At 44.3% G+C, this 22,657-nt stretch overlaps 1 pseudogene; it reads left to right on the forward strand.

The window, feature by feature from the left end:
• Nucleotides 1-534: 534 nt before the first annotated feature.
• LOC111970106 (selenocysteine-specific elongation factor-like) lies at nt 535-17,424 on the forward strand (annotated as a pseudogene).
• Nucleotides 17,425-22,657: the final 5,233 nt, after the last annotated feature.

A 22,657-nucleotide genomic window follows, 5' to 3' on the forward strand; every position in this document is an offset into this window, starting at 1 on the left:
AGCTCTAAGAGGTACACTATTGGACAATTACGCTCTTCTGTAATAAAGCGATTGGATAGAAGAACTGTCAATCTCACTCATACAAAAACCACCACGCCTCCTTTTGGCTTTTATTTCCGCTTGTGTTCACGTCACTTTGACTTTACGGAAACTAGTACATAATTTGAGATTAATTCCTGGCTTTGTGATTGCATTCCATCGCCTACACTCTCTTATCAAAAAGTTTGCTTAATAAATGTAATTCGTTTTGAATTCTAGACGGATATTTTCTTCACACATCATGATTTTGTAGCCTCTACTTGTGAGAGGGAATAAAACGTTACTCACACTGGCATAATTTTCAGAGGACTGTTTTTACTGATACGCAGGAAGAAAAGTTGAAAGAAAAGTTTTGTGTAGCGCGACAGCTACGTTTGTGTTTAGCTACCTATATTTCATCAAACATATGAATTCATTGTAACGTAAGGAGTTCAATGAATTAGTTTATTGAATGAATATTAGTTTGTTGTAAATGTTGTCAATCGTTGTGTCATTAACCTACTGAACGTAACTAGAGTTCAAGGCCCAGCCAGTAACGCTAACGTTAGCTGCTGCGGTTGCGACAGGAGCAGATAGCTAGCTAGCTACCAGTCATGGCAGACTCGAGCAACAACCACCCGAAGACCCTCAATTTTAATGTGGGGGTACTTGGGCATGTCGACAGCGGGAAGACGTCGCTTGCCAGGGCGCTCAGCAGCACAGCGTCCACGGCTGCCTTTGACAAGAACCCCCAGTCCCGAGAGAGAGGCATCACACTGGATCTCGGCTTCTCCTCCTTCAACGTGGACCTCCCCGAGCAGCTTCGGGAGGACCCCGGGGGCCACGGCTACGACAACCTGCAGTTCACGCTGGTGGACTGTCCTGGACATGCGTCCCTCATTCGCACCATTATTGGGGGTGAGAGAAGTGAATGAGGAGAATATCATATTACTGCAGAGAGAAATCGATACCCTAACCATAGTAGCAAAACAGCAAATGTTCAGGTTTTGACACCTGCGTAACGGTGGAGATCCCATCACTCACACTAAATGACTGTACATGACATGTAGTGACATATTTCAACTGTCCAGTCAGCTGTCTGACAGCTCCTGGTACTCTAGCCATGAGTTTGACAGCCAGCTTCAATAATGGCAAATGGGAACATACTGGGACTGCAGAATAAAGAGTACACATACACCTGATACAAAAATACATTATTTCTTGACTCAACCATTTAATGCAGCCATTACATGGTTACACACTGGTTGACTGGCCCCTCCACTAGCATGTGGCTTGGCAAGGAAGAGAGAGAGGAGGAATGGGTAGAAGTTTCTAGGAAGACAAGAGAGACTTCCTTACGCCCCAGCTAAACCCTGCTTAGTCATTCCCCCTCTCTTTCTTGCTACAATCTCCCTTTCTCTCTCTCTCCTCACTCCTGAGGAGTGTTTTTTGGCTTTATCCTCATTTTATTATTTTTGTTTTATTATTTCTAGGTAAGGAATTTACTATGTATGCTGTAAGTGGAGACTGCTTTGACAGGGCTGAGAGGTGAGGGTATGCATTGGTGGGAGAAGAAGATTGAAACTGAAGGAAAGCAGGATAAGGAGAGCACACACACAGTGGGAGTGTGGCCTGAGTCAGTGTATATGGCTGGTAGTTGGCTATATAAAGCCAGTGTTTCCCTGTGGATGGCACATGCTGTGGATTAGGGCGGAAGGAAGGTGTGAGGATCAGGGTATGTAACAAACTTCCTCTCCTGTCCCCAATGGGGAGAGCACAGGAAAGAAAGAAAGCCAAAGAGAGGCAGAGGAAAGAAAGACTGCCAAAGTGAAGGAAAGAAAAGAGGGAGAGGAAAGACAACCAAGTGAGCTTGGGCTCAAATTTCAGCCATCTAGCCTTTCTCCCTTCTCTACATCTTTACCCTTTGTACCCTCCCTCTTCTCTCCCTCTCTTCATTATTATTCTTGGTTGTCTGTTGCTGTTTCTCCATTTGTTGCTCAACTTATGACTGGTCATTTGGGCCCTGTGTAGGTAAGCTGTAACCATGTAGTGCTGAGTGGTCACAATCATTTCACTGCAGTAGTTTTGGACTGGGGTGTTTATTATAGACAAGCCATATAGCATACATAAAAGTCTAATAGTGAGTGTGTGTGTTTCAGGGGCTCAAATCATAGACTTGATGATGCTGGTGGTAGACGTGGTGAAGGGGGTCCAGACCCAGACAGCAGAGTGTCTGCTGATAGGAGAGCTGACCTGCCCCCGCATGGTGGTCATTCTCAACAAGACTGACCTGCTGCAGCACAACAAGAGACAGACCGCCATCGACAAGATGACCAAGAGACTGCACAAGACACTGGAGAACACCAGGTAACACACACACCAGGGCCCCAGTGTCCTTTCTGGAGCGTGAAGTCACCAGTTCTGCTGGTCGGCTACTATTTAGCAACCTAACGGTGCCAAAGCTCTGGGCCTGTATCCACAATGCATTTCAGAGGAAAACATTTGTCCTAAGTGCTGAGAATAGAGACATTTTACTCCTACTCTTATGGGTAAAAATGAAAGCTATGCAGGAAGGGCTTTAGTCATAAGAGATACCAAGTCGACAGATTATTTAGGACGCCTCAAGCTGTCCTAACCGCTTAATAGTTACCAGCAGGTGTCTTGATAATAGAAAAATGCAGCGAGTCAGTGGTTCCTGCACCACATGCAACTGCTTTGGAGTTGTTGAAAAAATGTTTTGATATTTCTATATGATAAATCTATAAATAATGTAGACCTTCATGCTCTTGTCTTTGACAATGATTTCACATGAGGCCTATTACACATGATATGCCTAAATACGTAGAACCACTAGGCTAATAAATATGTCTAATTGGGCATGTCTATAAGTTGGGAAATTGAAGGAATCTAGGGCTTATGTTAACTTTGATTGTTTGATGAAAATGATAGACCTTTCAAACATTGTATGCAACATTATCAGCAAGTGACATTGATGCCTACTGTGCCAAATCGATGTACATATGTTAAACAGGAGTGACGAGTGTGTTGATATAATGGTATTGTCAAAATTCTGCTTTTAACAACCATCAGATTTGGTTAAAAAAAGTTTATGCATGCCAACATATTAAGCAATCATTAAGAGTAGGCAAAGTGATCGTGTCAGTCGGAAATGATATGAAACGTTTTACCATTGAAATATTTGAACATTCACATTCATTGTGGTTGTCTGAWTAAACATGTGCTATAGAGTTCACAGCTGGCGACGCCTCATCAGGATTGGTTATTCCCCAATTTGCAACATGTCAATGAGCTTCATCACTATCTTTCCTTTGTGGTACCTCAACTGTTGTGATTACCAGCTGAGATAAACTTTTATGGGGTTGATTTTGTCTGGGCACTGTCTTAACATCATCCTAAAACCTGCTGAGTTGGGATTGTTTTGGTCTTTGAACAGGTTTTAACATGATTCTAAGAATGTTTCTGGGATGCTTTGTGGATATGGGCCCAGGTCTGACCTAGAAAGCCTGTAAATTACGATCGCCAGTATTGCCAAACACATTTGGTTTAGACGACTGTTTTGTGCTCTAAAATGTGTTTATTATGATCAAGTTCGATCCCCACTGTGAATTATTTAAAAGTTTGCAACAAATCAAGATATTGAATTAAGTAGTGATACATTCTGACTACTACATTTGTCGTCACACAGGATCAGGTGCTGACACAGACCAATCATGGCCGGCAGGCTATTAGGAGGCTCCATAGACATTAAGGCAGGATGAAAACGACAACATCGACCATGATCCTTTGCTACTTATTGCCACATTCACTATGATCCTTAGCTATTTTTTGGGGTGCCATTCAGCCTCATTCAGCAATAATGGCATGCTTCAAATTCAAATACTACCAGCTTCATGCGCCATCGCGAGTTTTGCATAGGAATAAATGGATGACATCAATGCTATCACTGTCTTCTGGTTTTAATGTCTATGACACACACACAATAATTCTAACTCTCGTTTCATCCCCTGTTGGATAGATTTAAAGACTGTCCTGTGATTGCCTTGTCAGCAAAGCCTGGTGGTCCTGAGGCCCCTGAAACAGACGAGCCCCATGGAGTGCCTGAGTTAATAGAGGTAAAGACCCTGGACACACTGGTGCCCCAGGAAGTGCCTGCGCTATTAGCAGTTTGGCTTAATATTCTAACTGATGTAGAAGGCTTCAATGATACATACAGTATGATTCAGTAAAAGGTCACTCTTACAGAACAAAGAGGTATGACAGACACTGTCAGGTCAGGGGTTCTGCCCTATAATTAAATCACAAGAGACACTGTCAGGAAGTGTTGATGAAACCACAGGATACACACTCAACACTACTATATGGCTCTCTGTGTGTGACTCTGAATCACACTCATGCCTACAAGGACGTTACAATGTTATGAGAGCAGTTTTGACTGTGGTGTGTGTGTGTGTGTGTTGTCCTAGTTGTTGAAGAGCCAGACGTACCTCCCTCACAGAGATCCGGGGGGAGCTCTGCTGATGGCTGTGGACCACTGCTTCTCCATCCGTGGTCAGGGCACAGTCATGACTGGAACCATCCTACAGGGGGCGCTGGCTGTCAACGACACTGTGGAGATCCCTGCGCTCAAGGTATGGTCACTTACCACAGAACACTGATGTACATGACCACTAAAAGAAGTCTTGATCAGTGGTTCTCAACCTCAATCCCCCATGTCTATAGACCAGAAACTGTTCTTTGTGACATTGCAGAACATTAGAGTGCTTTAGCCAATTTAATTTGTTTTAATTTTAGTTGATGTGATCCTATAAAGAGACTATAGCATGATGGTAGTCCCTGCTTTCAGAAAGGTTGAGAATCATTGATGTAGTAGAAGAGCCCTGATTCAGATGACCTGAATGGCTGGAGTAGAAGATAAAAGCAACAGAAATTTTTGGGAAGTTCAGAAGTTGACTGTAAGAGGAGAGAGGGAGGGATGGGGGTGGAGGATGTGTCTGTGTTTTTGGGGAGACTGGGGAGGAGGGTTGGGGTATTGGCAGTACAGGACCTGGCTAATTTAGACCAGATGCAGTCACTCACACTTGTAGGCCAGCCCAGTTTATTATCTTGAACCTACTGTCAACTGGTGTCATCATAACATCCTCCACCGGGTGGCGGCAGAACCCTGGATAAACCAGCAGGTAGTCTCAGCATTCAGTGTCAGAGAAAAATTGTGGTTAGGCCACACCGACCATACTCACCCACTCACAACATAAAAACAACACTCAAAGATTATTCTGTTATACACTGAACAAAAAATATAAGCAACATGTAAAGTGTTAGTCCCATGTGTCATGAGCTGAAATAAAAGATCCCAGAAATATTCCATACGCACAGAAGGCTTATTTCTCTCATTCTCTGATCCTTTGCCAAAATAGGTGTGGCATATCAAGAAGCTGATTAAACAGCATGATAATTACACAGGTGCACCTTGTGTTGGGACAATAAAAGGACACAGTAAAATGTGCAGTCTTGTCACACAACACAATGCAACAGATGTCTCAAGTTTTCAGGGAGCATGCAATTGGCATGCTGACTGCAGGAATGGCCACCAGAGCTGTTGGCAGAAAATGTAATGTTAATTTCTCTACCATAAGCCTACCATGTGTAACCACGCCAGCCCAGGACCTCCACATCCGGCTTCTTCACCTGTGGGAAGATCTGAGATCAGCCACCCGGACAGCTGGTGAAACTGTGGGTTTGCACAACCAAATCATTTCTACACAAACTGTCAGAATCCATCTCAGGGAAGCTCCACTGTACTGGGAAGATGGCAGCGTGTGGGCGAGCAGTTTGCTGATGTCAGCTTTGTGAACTGAGAGCCCCATGGTGGGGGTATGGGCAACGAACTCAATTGCATTTTATCGATGGCCATTTGAATGCACAGAGATACCGTGACGAGATCCTGAGGCCCATTGTCATGACATTCATCCGCCGCCATCACCTCATGTTTCAGCATGATAATGCACAAACCCATGTTGGAAGGATCAGTACACAATTCCTGGAAGCTGAAAATGTTCCAGTTCTTCCATGGCCTGCATACTCAACAGACATCTCACTCATTGAGCATGTTTGGGATGCTCTGGATCAACGTGTATGTGTCCCAGTTCCCGCCAATATCCATCAACTTTGCACAGCCATTGAAGACTATATGCTAAGGAGATGTCACACTGTGAGGCAAATGGTCGTGACACCAAATACTGACTGGTTTTCTGATCCACGCCCCTACCTTTTTTAGGTAGCTGTGATGAACAGATGCATATCTGTATTCCCAGTCATGTGAAATCCATAGATTAGGGCCTAATGAATTTATTTCAATTAACTGAATTCCTTATATGAACTGTAACTCAGTAAAATCATTGAAATGGTTGCATTTTATATTTTTGTTCAGTGTAATACTGAACATGTTCATACTTCATAATCTGTCAATTGTATACCTAACCTTCACAAACAATCAATAGAGCTGATGAGTTAGAGTTTGATAGTCTCTCTGTGTTTGTCTTTTAACCCCTAGGTGACCAAGAAAGTGAAGTCAGTTCAGATGTTCCGGCGGCCGGTGGCCGGGGCCATGCAGGGTGACCGGGTGGGCGTGTGTGTGACCCAGTTTGACCCTAAACTGCTCGAACGGGGGGTGGTGTGTACCCCTGGTTCCCTACACACCCTCCACGCAGCCCTCATCTCTGTCAGAAAGATTGGCTACTTCAAGGGTTCCCTGGCCACCCGTGCCAAGTTCCACATCACCGTGGGACATGAGACTGTCATGGCCAGGGTCACCTTCTTCGGTCTGCCCTGGAGAGACCCACCAGACCTCCACCACGGAACCCCAGCTACCCACCTCAGACCCCCACGCCTCTGAGCCAGACCTTAGACCCCTGGACACACCCTTCTCTTTGACCGGGAGTACTTCCACCAGGATGAGTATGTGATTGGCCAACGGGAGGCCGGCGGGGCGGACAAGACCCGGAGCAGTGGCGCTGCTGGAGTTTGAGCGTCCGGTTACATGTCCCACTCTCTGCCTGGGGATTGGCTCCAAGCTGGACACAGACATTCACGCCAACGCGTGCCGACTGGCGTTCCAGGGCGTCTGCTGGAGGGTTTTGAGGAGAAGAGCTACTCTGAGACTACACTACCCAGACTACGTATCTACAAGACCAAACACAAGAGGGACAGGTGGAGAGGGTGAGTGGACCCCCTGCCACACACAGACACATCTTCCACCTCCTCACTCCCCTACTAGTCTGTACACCACACACACACACACACACACACCCCTCCCATCAGTCTTCGTGCTTGGCTCTCTGTCCTTGTCCTCTGCCCCCTCCCTGTCTTCTGGTCCTTGTTCCTCTGCTCCCTTCCCCCTCCCCTTCCTGTCTTCTGGTCCTTGGTCCTCTGCCCCCCTCCCCCTCCCTGTCTTCTGGTCCTTGTTCCTCTGCCCCCCCCCTCTCCTTCCTGTCTTTTGGTCCTTGTTCCTCTGCCCCCCTCCCCTCTCCTTCCTGTCTTTTGGTCCTTGTTCCTCTGCCCCCCTCCCCCTCTCCTTCCTGTCTTTTGGTCCTTGTTTGGATGTTTCTCATTGCTGGTGGCACTGGAGAGATTTTCAGGGACTGAGCTCGAATTGTGGACACACACACACACACACAGAGTCCCGGCGATGCGGCGTGGAGAAGAATGCAGGGCCTTCGCGTGTGCTGGGCTGTGACACAGGCGTGTGTCCCCCTGACGCCAGCGGCAACAGCCAGACAGCCAGACTGGTGCTGTTTGGACCTGAGTGGCACAGGAATATATCCACCATGGCTCTCTGCATTCCCCCAGGCCCTCACTCTGGCCCCTGCTCTCTCACGCTCATCTCTCTTTCTCTCTCTCTTTGAGTCCTCAATCCATTATGCTTCTCGATCTCTCACCTTTACCGTCTTTCTCCCTGGTTCAATCTCGCTATTGTAATATCTTCAATTACTTATTTTGTCATTTAATTCAACACATCTTCTCTGACTCTTCTGTTGTTCCTCAGTTTATCTTCCCCTTTTGACTCATAAGAGTCTTATCTGCCTCGTTGCTCCTGCCTGTCTGTCTGTTTCAGTGTTGTCTGCAGCCAGCAGCGTGTCTGTGTGTACACAGTACGCACCCTCTCTCAGGATCACTCACAGGTCAGAGGTCAAGTGTGTGGACAAGTTTTATTGCTGTTAGGCTGTTACACATAGGTCGTTGACCCTGAGGTTGATCCTCTCCCTGTGAGGTCAGACTCAGGTCTTGTGACGTGGGTTCCCCTCCCAGAATGAGGATGTCCTATTTGTTTTTTGTTTTTCTAACAGGACATATATCTGAGTTTGAGATATGACTTTGTCATCCCTTAGTTACTGGGTTATTTTATTAGGATCCTCGTTATCAGTTCCAAATGCAGCAGTTACTCTTCCTGGGGTCCACATAGAACATGACCTAATACAGAACAAAAATAGACAGGAACAGCTCAAGGACAGAACATACATTTAAAATACAAGTATAATTTTAACCAACTGTAGCTTATCAGCGGTGACGCATCAGTCAGAACCGAACGTCAGAGTGAGCGAGGGATGGAAGTGACAAAGGGGGAGAAGTAGCGAGGGAAAGAGCGGTGCCCTCCCTTTATCGGATCAGTGACGGGTGAGAGAGTCTCTGATGGACAGATACAAAACAGAAGAAAAAATGTGAAGAGGAATGAGAGGACAGACAGACGGCAGTCCTATGGGAATGTGGCTCATAGCAGCGTTGGGTTGGGACAGGGGACAAAACAGTGTTATGCTGGGGTCAGCCACCCCCCCCACCACTCAATATGGCGACAGAGTGGCAGCATGGCAACACAGGAGATCATGCAGCAGTGTGTGTTAGATCAGAGAGAGGAACATGAAAAACAAACACACACTGACCTCTTATACTGTCTGCCTCAAATCATTAAGGGATATGCTGGAACGTTAGTTAATAATGCTATTTGTATGATATTTGCTTGTATTTGTTACAGGAAGCTGCTCATTTAATGATAATGTTATTTAGGCGTATTGCATTACAATAATTCTATTTTGTTTTATCTGTCATTGGTGCCTCTCTCAAGTCTCCTCCTTCTTCTGGTCAGGTGACAGACGACTACACTGTGATTGGCCGAAATCTCTTCAAGAAGGAGACCAACCTGCAGTTGTTTGTGGGGTTAAAGGTCACGCTGTCGACCGGCGAGGCGGGGATCATCGAGGGCGGCTTCGGACAGAGCGGGAAGTTTAAGATCCGGGTGCCAGGTACGTAGGGATGGGCCTGTATGAATGTGTTAATGATAAAACAGACCTCGCTGCTGATCGGTTTAAAGCAGCGTATGATCACATCTGACCAACAGATGTCAGCCATTTTATATGAATTTCCTGCCGTTTGTACATGTTGAAACGCCACCACCCTTCGTTGACACTCAGCAGTACTGCACACGGCCGCCGTTCATTATGCTGTGTCTTTCCTTCTTCTACTTCCCGTGGTTGTCCGTGGTCCGTTCGTTGTCAGGATCAGGATGTGGTGTGCTGGGAATCCCTCTCCAGGATCCTCTGGGGGTAGCTCTGGTTCCGGGGGAAGTCTGCACCCTGTTTATTTTACCTTCTGTCGCTCCACTCACCTCCGACCCACAGATAGGCTCCACACTGGGCCCGGCAGGAAGAGAACACTAAAACATTTAGAAAGAGAACCGTACCTTAACTCACTCACACTGGCGTACACACTCACAAACATGCTCTTATATATACACTGACATACTTGGCTGAAGACATTCAGCATGCTCATTGCTCATTCACTCTCATAGTTTGCCCTCTGCTGTGTGTTCTTCTGACCTCTGACCTCTCGCTACTCTGGGTGTGCTTGTGTGTGCTCCCTTTCGCTCATTGTTTTTTGCCCCTTCAGGGCATATGATTCAAAATGGAGAAAGTGAGGGAGAGAAAGGAAAAGAGGGCTAGTTAGATTTTGAGTGAGTCTTTGAATGCCCCCCAGACCCCTCACAACCCCCCTCCTTCACACACACTACTGTCCAATTCCCTCCCGCAACCCGCCCTGACCCCAAACTCATCCCCTACAAGCCCCTTAGGGCCAGCAGCCTGGCACTAGACAGCTATTCTAGAGGAGGAGAGAGAGATGGACAGATTGAGGGAAAGGAGCAGAGGAGGGGGATAGCTGTCATTTAGACTTTGAAGTATAGGTCTTTCTCGGCTCCAAAAGGTTGGACCCGAGGACAATCGGACCCGATTTAAATAATAATAATAATAATTATAAAAAAAATATTTTTAAAAAATGGGGACCTGAACGGACCCGAGAACATCAGGTCTGATGACAAACAGACCTAGACCCGGCCTGTACCCGATTGGATCGAGTGATGATAAAAATATGTTTATCAACCAAGTTGATCGTCTGGTTAACAAATAGGTCTTCTTATGTTGGCTATAGGCTATGGGTCCACTCGGGTCTATCAGCTGTAGTTGCATAGACCCAATGACAATCAAACAGGACCCGACCTGGACACGAGGGAAAAGTTAGATTTATGAATCCAGACCCTCTCGGGTATTCAGGTTACATTTTACGTTTGAGTCATTTAGCAGACGGTCTTATTCAGAGCGACTTACGTGAGTTCATACATACATCGGACCTCTACTTTGTCTATGTGATATGTCAGCCTGTAATTAAAAGGATAAAATACATTTTCATTATGTTGTTTAATGCAAAAAAACTACTTGTTATACGTTTGTGGTGACAGCTTTAGGAGGATAATTGAGTATTTTTTGTAATTATGCTGAATAAGKGGTGTGTGTGTGTGCTGACCACATTTACAACAAAAAATAAAGTTCACGCATTGATGAACTGGATTTTATTTGAAATGACATCACACTGATTCATTTGTGTGAGAGGTGTGAGCTATGGCTAAGTGAGTTCTGTAGATCAGAGATTCATTCTGCCTGGCCTGTAACCATAACAACCCTCTCACTGGCATAACCATAACAACCTCCTCTGTGGCACCATGTGATGTGGGTAGATGAGGTCAGCCAGTGCAAAGGTTTGCTCAGGGAACATTTCTCACCTTTACGTGAGTGGAACAACAAGCAAACAAACATGTCAAACGCGCCCACACACACAGGAAGAGATGCCCCAGAGGAATCCACAGCACGCGCCCAGTCGCCTGAGGACTGTCAGACACCACAATAAATGTCAGCCAGAACAGAACCGCCACACAGAACCCTGACAGAGAGACAGAGTCAAGGTTCTTTCACGACCTTGAGCGTGAAACGGGAACCGTGAGACAAGACCACAACTGCTTAATAAGTTAAGCAGACAATGACTGGTGGGACAAGGTTGCATGTGTGATTGGATGCCCAATCTGGACCGTAAATGTCAGATGAAACATGACCATGGAATAGGACCGTGAGGCAGGACTGTGACCTTTGTCTCACTCTATCAGCAGCAGGATCAGGAGGCTGAGGTTGGCGATCCAGTTCAGGTTCAGCAGACCACAGTGGCTCCAGCATTGTCACTCTTTAAGTAGAGCAGAGAGAGGATCACTATCTATCTGTTCTGTCTCTCATCTCCTATCTCTGTCATCGTCAGTGTAAAGAGCAGATGTACTGTTGACCCTGAGTCACCACTATAGAGCAGTAAGAATGGGACTAGTGGTGTGGAGGTTTTTAAAAGTGACTTGTGTGGTGTAGCGGTCTAAGCTGCTGCCTCCAGATCACATACACAGAGTATACCAAATATTAGGAACACCTTCCTACACTGAACAAAAATATAAACGCAACATGTAAAGTGTTGGTCCCATGTGTCATGAGCTGAAATAAAAGATTCCAGAAATATTCTGTACGCACATAAAGCTTATTTATGTCATTTTTGTGCACAAATTTGTTTACATCCCTGTTGGGGAGAATTTCTCCTTTTCCAAGATATGCCACACCTGTCAGGTGGCTGGATTATCAAGAAACTGATTAAAAGGCATAATCATTACACAGGTGCACCTTGTGCTGGGGACCATAAGCCCACCCTAAAATGTGCACTCCTATCACACAACACAATGCCACAGATGTTTATTTTTTTAATATATATTTGTATTTCACCTTTTATTTTACCAGGTAGTCCAGTTGAGAAAAAGTTMTAATTTACAACTGCGAACTGGCCAAGATAAAGCAAAGCAGTGCGACAAAAACAACAACACAGAGTTACACATAGGATAAACAAATGTACAGTCAAAAACACAATAGAAAAATCTGTGTACAGCGTGTGCAAATATAGTAAGGTTAGGGAGGTAAGGCAATAAATAGGCCATAGTGGCAAAATAATTACAATTTAGCATTAACACTGGAGTGATGGACATGCAGATGATGATGTGCAAGTAGAGATACTGGGGTGAAAAAAATAAATAACAATATGGGGATGAGGTAGTTGGGTGTAATATTTACAGATGGGCTGTGTACAGGTACAGTGATCAGTAAGCTGCTCTGACAGCTGATGCTTAAAGTTAGTGAGGGAGATATAAGTCTCCAGCTTCAGTAATTTTTGCATTTCGTTCCAGTCATTGGCAGCAGAGAACTGGAAGGAAAGGCGGCCAAAGGAGGTGTTGGTTTTGAGGATGACCAGTGAAACATACCTGCTGGAGCACGTGCTACGGGTGGGTGTTTCTATGGAGACCAGTGAGCTGAGATAAGGCCGAGCTTTACCTAGCAAAGACTGATAGATGACCTGGAGCCAGTGGGTTTGGCGCCGAATATGTAGCGAGGGCCAGCCAACGAGAGCATACAAGTGGGTAGTTTATGGGGCTTTGGTGACAAAACGGATGGCAGAGTATTGAAGGCTATTTTGTAAATTACATCGCTGAAGTCAAGGATCATTAGGATAGTCAGTTTTACGAGGGTATGTTTGGCAGCATGAGTGAAGGAGGCTTTGTGGCGTAATAGGAAGCCAATTCTAGATTTAATTTTGGATTGGAGATGCTTAATGTGAGTCTGGAAGGAGAGTTTACAGTCTAGCCAGACACCTAGGTATTTGTAGTTGTCCACATATTCTAAGTCAGAACCGTCCAGAGTAGTGATGCTAGGCGGGTGGGCAGGTGCGGGCAGCATTCGGTTGAAGAGCATGCATTTAGATTTACTAGAATTTAAGAGCAGTTGGAGGCCACAGAAAGAGTTTTGTATGGCATTGAGGCTCGTTTGGGGGTTTGTTAACACAGTGTCCAAGGAAGTGCCAAATGTATACAGAATGGTGTCGTCTGCGTAGAGGTGGATCAGAGAATCACCAGCAGCAAGAGCGATATCATTGATATTTACAGAGAAAAGAGTAGGCCCGATGTCCGGACAACAGGCCCTTCGATTTGACACACTAAACTCTATCTGAGAAGTAGTTGGTGAACCAGGTGAGGCAGTCATTTGAGAAACCAAGGCTATTGAGCCTGCCGATAAGAATGTGATGATTGACAGAGTCAAAAGCCTTAGCCAGGTCGACGAAAACGGCTGCACAGTACTGTCTTTTATCTATTGCGGTTATGAAATCGTTTAGGACCTTGAGAGTGGCTCAGGTGCACCCATGACCAGCTCGGAAACCAGATTGCATAGTGGAGAAGGTACGGTGGGATTCTAAATGGTCGGTAATCTGTTTGTTCACTTGGCTTTCGAAGACTTTAGAAAGGCAGGGTAGAATAGATATAGGTATGTAACAGTTTGGGTCTAGAGTGTCTCCCCCTTTGAAGAGAAGGATGACCGCGGCAGCTTTCCAATCTTTGGGGATCTCAGACGATAAGAAAGAGAGGTTGAACAGGCTAGTAATAGGGGTTGCAACAATTTTGGCGGATAATTTTAGAAGAGAGGGTCCAGATTGTCTATCCCAGCTGATTTGTAGGGATCCAGATTTTGCAGCTCTTTCAGAACATCAGGTATCTGGATTTGGGTGAAGGAGAAGGGGAGGTGGCTTTGGTAAGTTGCTGCGGGGGGTGCAGAGCTGTTGGCCGGGGTAGGGGAGAAATGCTTCTTGAAATTCTCGATTATCGTAGATTTATCGGTGGTGACAGTATTTCCTAGCCTGTGGGCAGCTGAGAGGATGTGGTCTTATTCTAAATGGACTTTACGGTGTCCCAAAACTTTTGGGAATTAGTGCTACAGGATGCAAATTTCTGTTTGAAAAAGCTAGCCTTAGCTTTCCTAACTGACTGTATATATTGGTTCCTGACTTCCCTGAAAAGTTGCATATCGCGGGGGCTATTCGATGCTAATGCAGTACGCCACAGGATGTTTTTGTGCTCGTCAAGGGCAGTCAAGTCTGGAGTGAACCAAGGGCTATATCTGTTCTTAGTTCTAMATTTTTTGAATGGGGCATGCTTATTTAAGATGGTGAGGAAAGCACTTTTAAAGAACAACCAGGCATTCTCTACTGACAGGATGAGGTCAATATCCTTCCAGGATACCCGGGCCAGGTCGATTAGAAAGGCCTGCTCTCTGAAGCGTTTTAGGGAGCTTTTGACAGTGATGAGGGGTGGTCTTGACGGACGCAGGCAATGAGGCAGTGATCGCTGAGATCCTGGTTGAAGACAGCAGAGGTGCATTTAGAGAGCAAGTTAGTCAGGATGATATCTAAGAGGGTGCCCATGTTTACTGATTTAGGGTTGTACCTGGTAGGTTCCTTGATAATTTGTGTGAGATTGAGGGCATCTAGCTTAGATTGTAGGACGGCCGGGGTGCTAAACATATCCCAGTTTAGGTCACCTAACAGTATGAACTCTGAAGATGGATGGGGAGCAATCAATTCACATATGGTGTCCAGGGCACAGCTGGGGGCTGAGGGGGGTCTATAACAAGCGGCAACAGTGAGACTTATTTCTCAAAAGGTGGATTTTTAAAAGTAGATGCTCGAATTGTTTGGCACAGAACTGGATGGTATGACAGAACTCTGCAGGCTATCTCTGCAGTAGATTGCAACTGCGCCCCCTTTGGCAGTTCTATCTTGACGGAAAATGTTGTAGTTGGGGATGGAAATTTCAGAATTTTTGGTGGCCTTCCTATGCCAGGTTTCAGACACGGCTAGGACATCAGGGTTGGCGGAGTGTGCTTAAGCAGTGAATAAAATGTATATGCATAGTCACTTTTACTATACATTCAGGTACATACTACCTACATACTACCTCATTCCAGGGTTTTTCTTTATTTTTACTATTTTCTACATTGTAGACTAATATTGAAGACATCTCAACTATGAAATAACACATGTAGTAACACATGTAGTAACCAAAAAAGTGTTAAACAAAACAACATATTTCAGATTTTTCAAAGTAGCCACCCTTTGCCTTGATGACAGCTTTGCCCACTCTTGGCATTTTCACAACCAGCTTCATGAGGTAGTCACCTGGAATGCATTTAAATTTAACGGGTGTGCCTTCTTAAAAGTCCATTTGTGGAATTTCTTTCCTTAATGCGTTTGAGACAATCAGTTGTGGTGTGACAAGGTGGGGGAATATACAGAAGATATCCCTATTTGGTAAAAGACCAAGTCCATATTATGGAAAGAACAGCTCAAATAAGCAAAGAGAAACGACAGACCATCATTACTTTAAGACATGAAGGTCAGTCAATATGGAAAATTTCAAGAACTTTGAAAGTTTCTTCAAGTGCAGTCGCAAAACCATTAAGCGCTATGATGAAACTCGCTTTCATGAGAACCGCCACAGGAAAGGAAGACCCAGAGTTACCTCTGCTGCAGAGGATAAGTTCATTAGTTACCAGCCTCAGAAATTGCAGCCCAAATAAATGCTTCACAGAGTTCAAGTAACAGACACATCTCAACATCAACTGTTCAGAGGAGACTGTGTGAATCAGGCATTCTTGTTCAAACTGCTGCAAAGAAACCACTACTAAAGGACACCAATAAGAAGAAGAGACTTGCTTAGCCAAGAAACACAAGCAATGGACATTAGACCGGTCCTTTGGTCTGATGAGTCCAACTTTGTGATTTTTGGTTCTAACCGGCATGTCTTTATGAGACGCGGAGTAGGTGAACGGATGATCTCCGCATGTGTGGTACCCACCGTGAGGCATGGAGGAGGAGGTATGATGGTGTGGGGGTGCTTTGCTGGTGACGCTGTCTGTGATTTTATTTAGAATTCAAGGCACACTTAACCAGCATGGCTACCATAGAATTCTGCAGTGATACGCCATCCCATCTGGTTTGCGGCTAGTGGAACTATCATTTGTTTTTCAACAGGACAATGACCCAACACACCTCCAGGCTGTGTGAGGGCTATTTGACCAAGAAGGAGAGTGATGGAGTGCTGCATCAAATGACCTGACCTCAACCCAATTGATATGGTTTGGGATAAATTGGACCGTAGAGTGGAAAAGCAATCAATAATTGCTCAGCATATGTGGGAACTCCTTCGAGACTGTTGGAAAAGCATTCCAGGTGTAGCTGGTTGAGAGAATTCCAAGTGTGTGTAAAGATGTCATCAAGGCAAAGGGTGGCTAGTTTGAAGAATCTAAAATCAAACATATTATGATTTGTTTAACACGTTTTTGGTTACTACATGATTCCATATGTGTTATTTCATAGTTTTGATGTCTTCACTATTATTCTACAATGCAGAAAATAGTAAAAATAAATAAAAACCCTGGAATGAGTAGACGTCCAAACTTTTGACTGGTAATGTATACATATTTAATTCCTCTGTCCTATCCAATAAACAAACGATATGTGAAGACTTTTTTTAAAGGGGGGAAATATGACTTGTATAAACTAACAGCAATTATAATGCTAATATGAATGATCTCTTTATCTCTCCCTCTCTTCCCTATTCCTTCTTTCTTCTCTTCAGAGGGTCTCAGTCTAGAGACTAAGCAGCTCCTCTCCTCCTCTGCCAAGAAGAGAGTTAAGGGTGGGGCTAAGAGGGAACCAGCCAAAGAGGATGATGCCAAGACAGACTCTCAGCCAATCTGCATCAACCTCCGATTCAAGAGATACGTCTTTGACCCCCACAAGAAGATGGTTCAGATCTAACTTCTGCAGCAGCTATAGGATGAGACCTGTGATGTAGTGTAAAAAAATATATATATATATGGTGCGTAAAAGCTGATCTCTGTTCATGGGGAAAGTATTGCTTACTATATTTTCAATGCATTTTTCTGTGATCATCGCAGCGGTCTAAGGCACTGCATCTCAGTGCAAGAAGCGTCACTACAGTCCCTGGTTCGATTACAGGCTGTATCACATCCGGACGTGATTGGGAGTCCCATAGGGCAGCTCACAATTGGCCCAGTGTCGTCAGAATTTGGCCAGGGTAGGTTGTCATTGTAAATAACAATTTGTTTTTAACTGACTTGCCTAGTTAAATAAAGGTTCAATTAAAAAAAAAATATACAAATGTAAACAAAAAAGGTGCGTAAGCGTCGTTTGTGTGCGTTTACCCTCCGCTATACCACTGGATAAGGCCATGTTTCAGTGATGATGGATAAAGGAGAGAGAGTAAAGCAGCCTGGCCTCTGTATCTGGGGAACAGATGCTTCCATCTTCTCTTCCACATAGACTGAGGACCTAAAGATCTCACCTGAATTCCCATCATTGTGGTCTGCTGAGAAGCCTGAGTGAAAAGCAGGAAATATATATGTGCTTCTTTGTTTCAACCACATTTTCCCAGTGACAGTAGTGACAGCCTAGGTTTTTTGTCTCATGTTACTCCCCAGTTATCGCAGACGCCACCCCCTCGTTGTTTTGTTGGCTGACCTGATAGTTGCTCATGTATGATGTGACAAATGTCATGTAGTTTACAATGGTTCAGTCAGTAAAGCAGGTCTTAATAGTTAGCTCTCTTTAACTTCATACAGTAAGCATAATATAATTCACATCTTTTCCTATTCTACGGGCGTCATGTCTCTCCTCTTTTCTATTAGCCCACGTGCAGAATCTCACCTATCTTATAGCCTGTAAGCACAATAATGCCCCTTCACACTTGCTGTTTTACCTACAGTTGAAGTCGGAAGTTTACATACACCTTAACCAAATACATTTAAATTCAGTTTTTCACAATTCCTGACATTTAATCCTAGTAAAAATTCCCTGTATTAGGTCAGGTAGGATCACCACTTTATTTTAAGAATGTGAAATGTCAGAATAATAGTAGAGAGCGATTTATTTATTTCATCACATTCCCAGTGGGTCAGAAGTTTACATACACTCAATTAGTATTTGGTAGCATTGCCTTTAAATTGTTTAACTTGGGTCACACATTTGGGGAGGACTTCCACAAGTTTCCCACAATAAGTTGGGTGAATTTTGGCCCATTCCTCCTGACAGAGCTGCTGTAACTGAGTCAGGTTTGTAGGCCTCCTTGTTCGAACATGCTTTTTCAGTTCTGCCCACATATTTTGTATAGGATTGATGTCAGGGCTTTGTGATGCCTACTCTAATACCTTGACTTTGTTGTCCTTCAGCCATTTTGCCACAACTTTGGAAGTATGCCTGGGGTCATTGTCCATTTGGAAGACCATTTGCGACCAAGCTTTAACTTCCTGACTGATGTCTTGAGATGTTGCTTCAATATATCCACATAATTTTCCTCCCTCATGGTGCTATCTTTTTTGTGAAGTGCATCAGTCCCTCCTGCAGCAAAGCAGCCCCACAACATGATGCTGCCACCCCCGTGCTTCACGGTTGGGATGGTGTTCTTCGGCTTGCAAGCTTCCCCCTTTTTCCTCCAAACATAACRATGGTCATTATGGCCAAACAGTTCTATTTTTGTTTCATCAGACCARAGGACATTTCTCCAAAAAGTACGATCTTTGTCCCCATGTGCAGTTGCAAACTGTAGTCTTGCTTTTTTATGGTGTTTTTGGAGCAGTGGCTTCTTCCTTGCTGAGCGGCCATTCAGGTTATGTCGATATAGGACTCGTTTCACTGTGGATATTGATACTTTTGTACCTGTTTCCTCCAGCATCTTCACAAGGTCCTTTGCTGTTGTTCTGGGATTGATTTGCACTTTTCGCACCAAAGTACGTTCATCTCTAGGAGACAAAACGCATCTCCTTCCTGAGCGGTATGACGGCTGCGTGGTCCCATGGTGTTTATACTTGCGTACTATTGTTGGTACAGATGAACGTGGTACCTTCAGGCACTTGGGAATTGCTCCCAAGGATGATCCAGATTTGTGGATATCTACAATTTTTTTCCTAAGGTCTTGGCTGATTTCTTTTGATTTTCCCATGATGTCAAGCGAAGAGGCACTGAGTTTGAATGTAGGCCTTGAAGTACATCCACAGGTACATCTCTAATTGACATCATTTATCAGAAGCTTCTAAAGCCATGACATAATTTTAGGACATTTTCCAAGCTGTTTAAAGGCACAGTCAACTTAGTGTATGTAAACTTCTGACCCACTGGAATTGTGATACAGTGAATTATAAGTGAAATAATCTGTCTGAAAACAATTGTTGGAAAAATTACTTGCGTTACAAAGCAGATGTCCTAACCGACTTGCCAAAACTATAGGTTGTTAACAAGAAATTTGTGGAGTGGTTGAACAACGAGTTTTAATGACTCCAACCTAAGTGTATGTCAACTTCCGACTTCAACTTTATGGCTCTTGCAATTTTCAACTTTCTCTCAACCAATGGGCATCTTGGGATGTATTTATGTCAAACGTACCCATGTTCTCTTACTTACTGTGTTACAGCAAAAGTTACAGACAACGCTCCACCTCCCCACCCCTACCAGCTGAGGCCCGTCATTGGAAATCCTTTCTCCCAGTGGGGGGAAAGGTGTTTCGATGCCATCTGCTCCGAATAGGGCTACGTGCTATCAAAGCATTTAGCTCCGGGAATCTTCCCTCTGAGACGAGGCCACTCCCCAAACTATTTGAATAAACTTTCATATTGCATTTTGTGTCTGTTGTTATTTCAGTTAAGCCTTAAACTCAATTGAATTGAATATCCTGACTGTCTCTTGCTCTTGCGCTCTTTCTTCCCATATCTATTTCCCCTTTTTTCTCTCTGCCTTAATAGGCATGACCACATTAGCTAGTGTTGCCACAGCAATCATCTGTTTTACAAACGTAACCCATCACCAACTCTCCGCTCTGTTCTCTGATCTCACCCTCATGTTGGGGTGCTAGGTCACCTCTCTCTGGGTATGGACCCGTTAACTCCTTTCATGTGATTTCAAATTTCATTTTTCCCTTTTAATGACATTTACATTTCTGGATGGGTTGCAGCAGACCTGCATTTGTGCCTGATTGACAGTTGTAATGGGAGAAGTTACTCTTGAGTTTCGATTTAAATAATGATATAAACTCAGCAAAAAAAGAGATGTCTGTCTTTCAAAGATAATTCGTCAAAATCCAAACAACTTCACAGATCTTCATTGTAAAGGGTTAGGCATGCTGCAAGGAGGCATGATGACTGCAGATGTGGCCAGGGCAATAAATTGCAATGTCTGTGCTGTGAGACGTCTAAGACAGCGCTACAGGGAGACAGGACGGACAGCTGATCGTCCTCGCAGTGACAGACCACATGTAACAACACCTGCACAGGATCGGTACATCCGAACATCACACCTGCGGGACAGGTACAGGACGGCAACAACAACTGCCCCAGTTACACCAGGAACGCACAATCCCTCCATCGGTGCTCAGACTGTCCGCAATAGGCTGAGAGAGGCTGGACTGAGGGCTTGTAGGCCTGTTGTAAGGCAAGTCCTCACCAGACATCACTGGCAACAACGTCGCCTAATGGCACAAACCCACCGTCGCTGGASCAGACAGGACTGGCAAAAAGTGCTCTTCACTGACGAGTTGCGGTTTTGTCTCACCAGGGGTGATGGTCGGATTTGCGTTTATCGTCGAAGGAATGAGCGTTACGCCGAGGCTTGTACTCTGGATCGGGATCGATTTGGAGGTGGAGGGTCCGTCATGGGCTGGGGCGATGTGTCACAGCATCATCGGACTGAGCTTGTTGTCATTGCAGGCAATCTCAACGCTGTGCATTTCAGGGAAGACATTCTCCTCCCTCATGTGGTACCCTTCCTGCGGACTCATCCTGACATGACCCTCCGGCATGACAATGCCATCAGCCATACTGCTCGTTCGGTGCGTGATTTCCTGCAAGACAGAAATGTCAGTGTCCTGCCATGGCCAGCGAAATATTTTTATTAATGGAAAATAAAACACTAATATATTTTAATAAGTATTCAATCCCCTGAGTCAATACATGTTAGAATGGCAAATAAGTCTGGCTGCACAACCGATTGGCAAACGTACTGTAAATTGAGAAATCATGTGACTAAAGTGAACAATAATAATAAGAATCTATATTATGAAACAAAGATATACATTATATAAAGAATGATAGTAAAAAGCTCTGGAGCACCTAAATGAACATTTCATCACTAAACCCACTGTAATTGACAATTATTTTCATCATTTTTTTCATTTGTAAGATTAGCAAATTTAGGCATGACATGCCAGCAACAAACGCTGACACTACAAATTCAAGTATAACTGATCAAATGATGAAAGACAATTGTAATTTTCAATTCTGTAAAGTAAATGTGGAAGAGGTGAAAGAATTATTGTTATCACCATGATAAGCCACCAAGGTCTGACAACTTGGATGGAAAATGACTGAGTATAATAGCGGACGATATTGCCACTCCTAATTCCTCTACCAAACAATAGTAAAGCCCCCTTTACTGGCTCAAGTAGCTGACTAATCAGCCTGTTACCAACAACTTAGTAAACCTTTGGAGCAAAAAATAATGCTATTTTACAATAAACAAATTGACAACAGAATTTCAACATGCTTATAGGGAAGGACATTCATCAAGCACAGCACTTACACAAATGACTGATGATTGGCTGAGAGAAATTGATCATAAAAAGATTGTGGGGGCTGTTTTGTTAGACTTCAGTGTGGCTTTTGACATTATCAATCATAGTCTGCTGCTGAAAAACTTTTGTTATGGCTTTACACCCCCTGCTACAGTGCATTTGGGAAGTATTCAGACCCCTTGACTTTTTCCACATTTTGTTACGTTACAGACATATTCTAAAATGTATTAAATTGTTTTCCCCCCTCATCAATATACAATATACACACAAAACCCCATAATGATAAAGCACAAACAGGTTTTTAGATTATTTAAAAAATATATAAAATCAACTGATATCACATTTACATACAGTACTCAAACCCTTTACTCAGTACTTTGTTGAAGCACCTTTGGCAGCGATTACAGCCTTGAGTCTTCTTGGGTATGACGCTACAAGCTTGGCATACCTGTATTTGGGGAGTTTCTCGCATTCTTCTCTGCAGATCCTCTCAAGCTCTGTCAGGTTGGATGGGGAGCGTCGCTACACAGTTATTTTCAACTCTCCAGGAATGTTCGATCGGGTTCAAGTCTGGGCTCCTGCTGGGTTCCTCAAGGACATTCAGAGACTTGTCCCAAAGCCACTCCTGCGTTGTCTTGACTGTGTGCTTAGGGTCGTTGGCCTGTTGGTGTCACGATCGTCGTAGTGAGGAGACCAAGGCGCAGCGTGTGCAAAATACATTCTCTTTTATTGTAGAGAAAGGAAAAACACGCAACA

The sequence above is a fragment of the Salvelinus sp. IW2-2015 genome, linkage group LG11, assembly GCF_002910315.2.
Source record: "Salvelinus sp. IW2-2015 linkage group LG11, ASM291031v2, whole genome shotgun sequence".
Lineage (NCBI taxonomy): Eukaryota > Metazoa > Chordata > Actinopteri > Salmoniformes > Salmonidae > Salvelinus > Salvelinus sp. IW2-2015.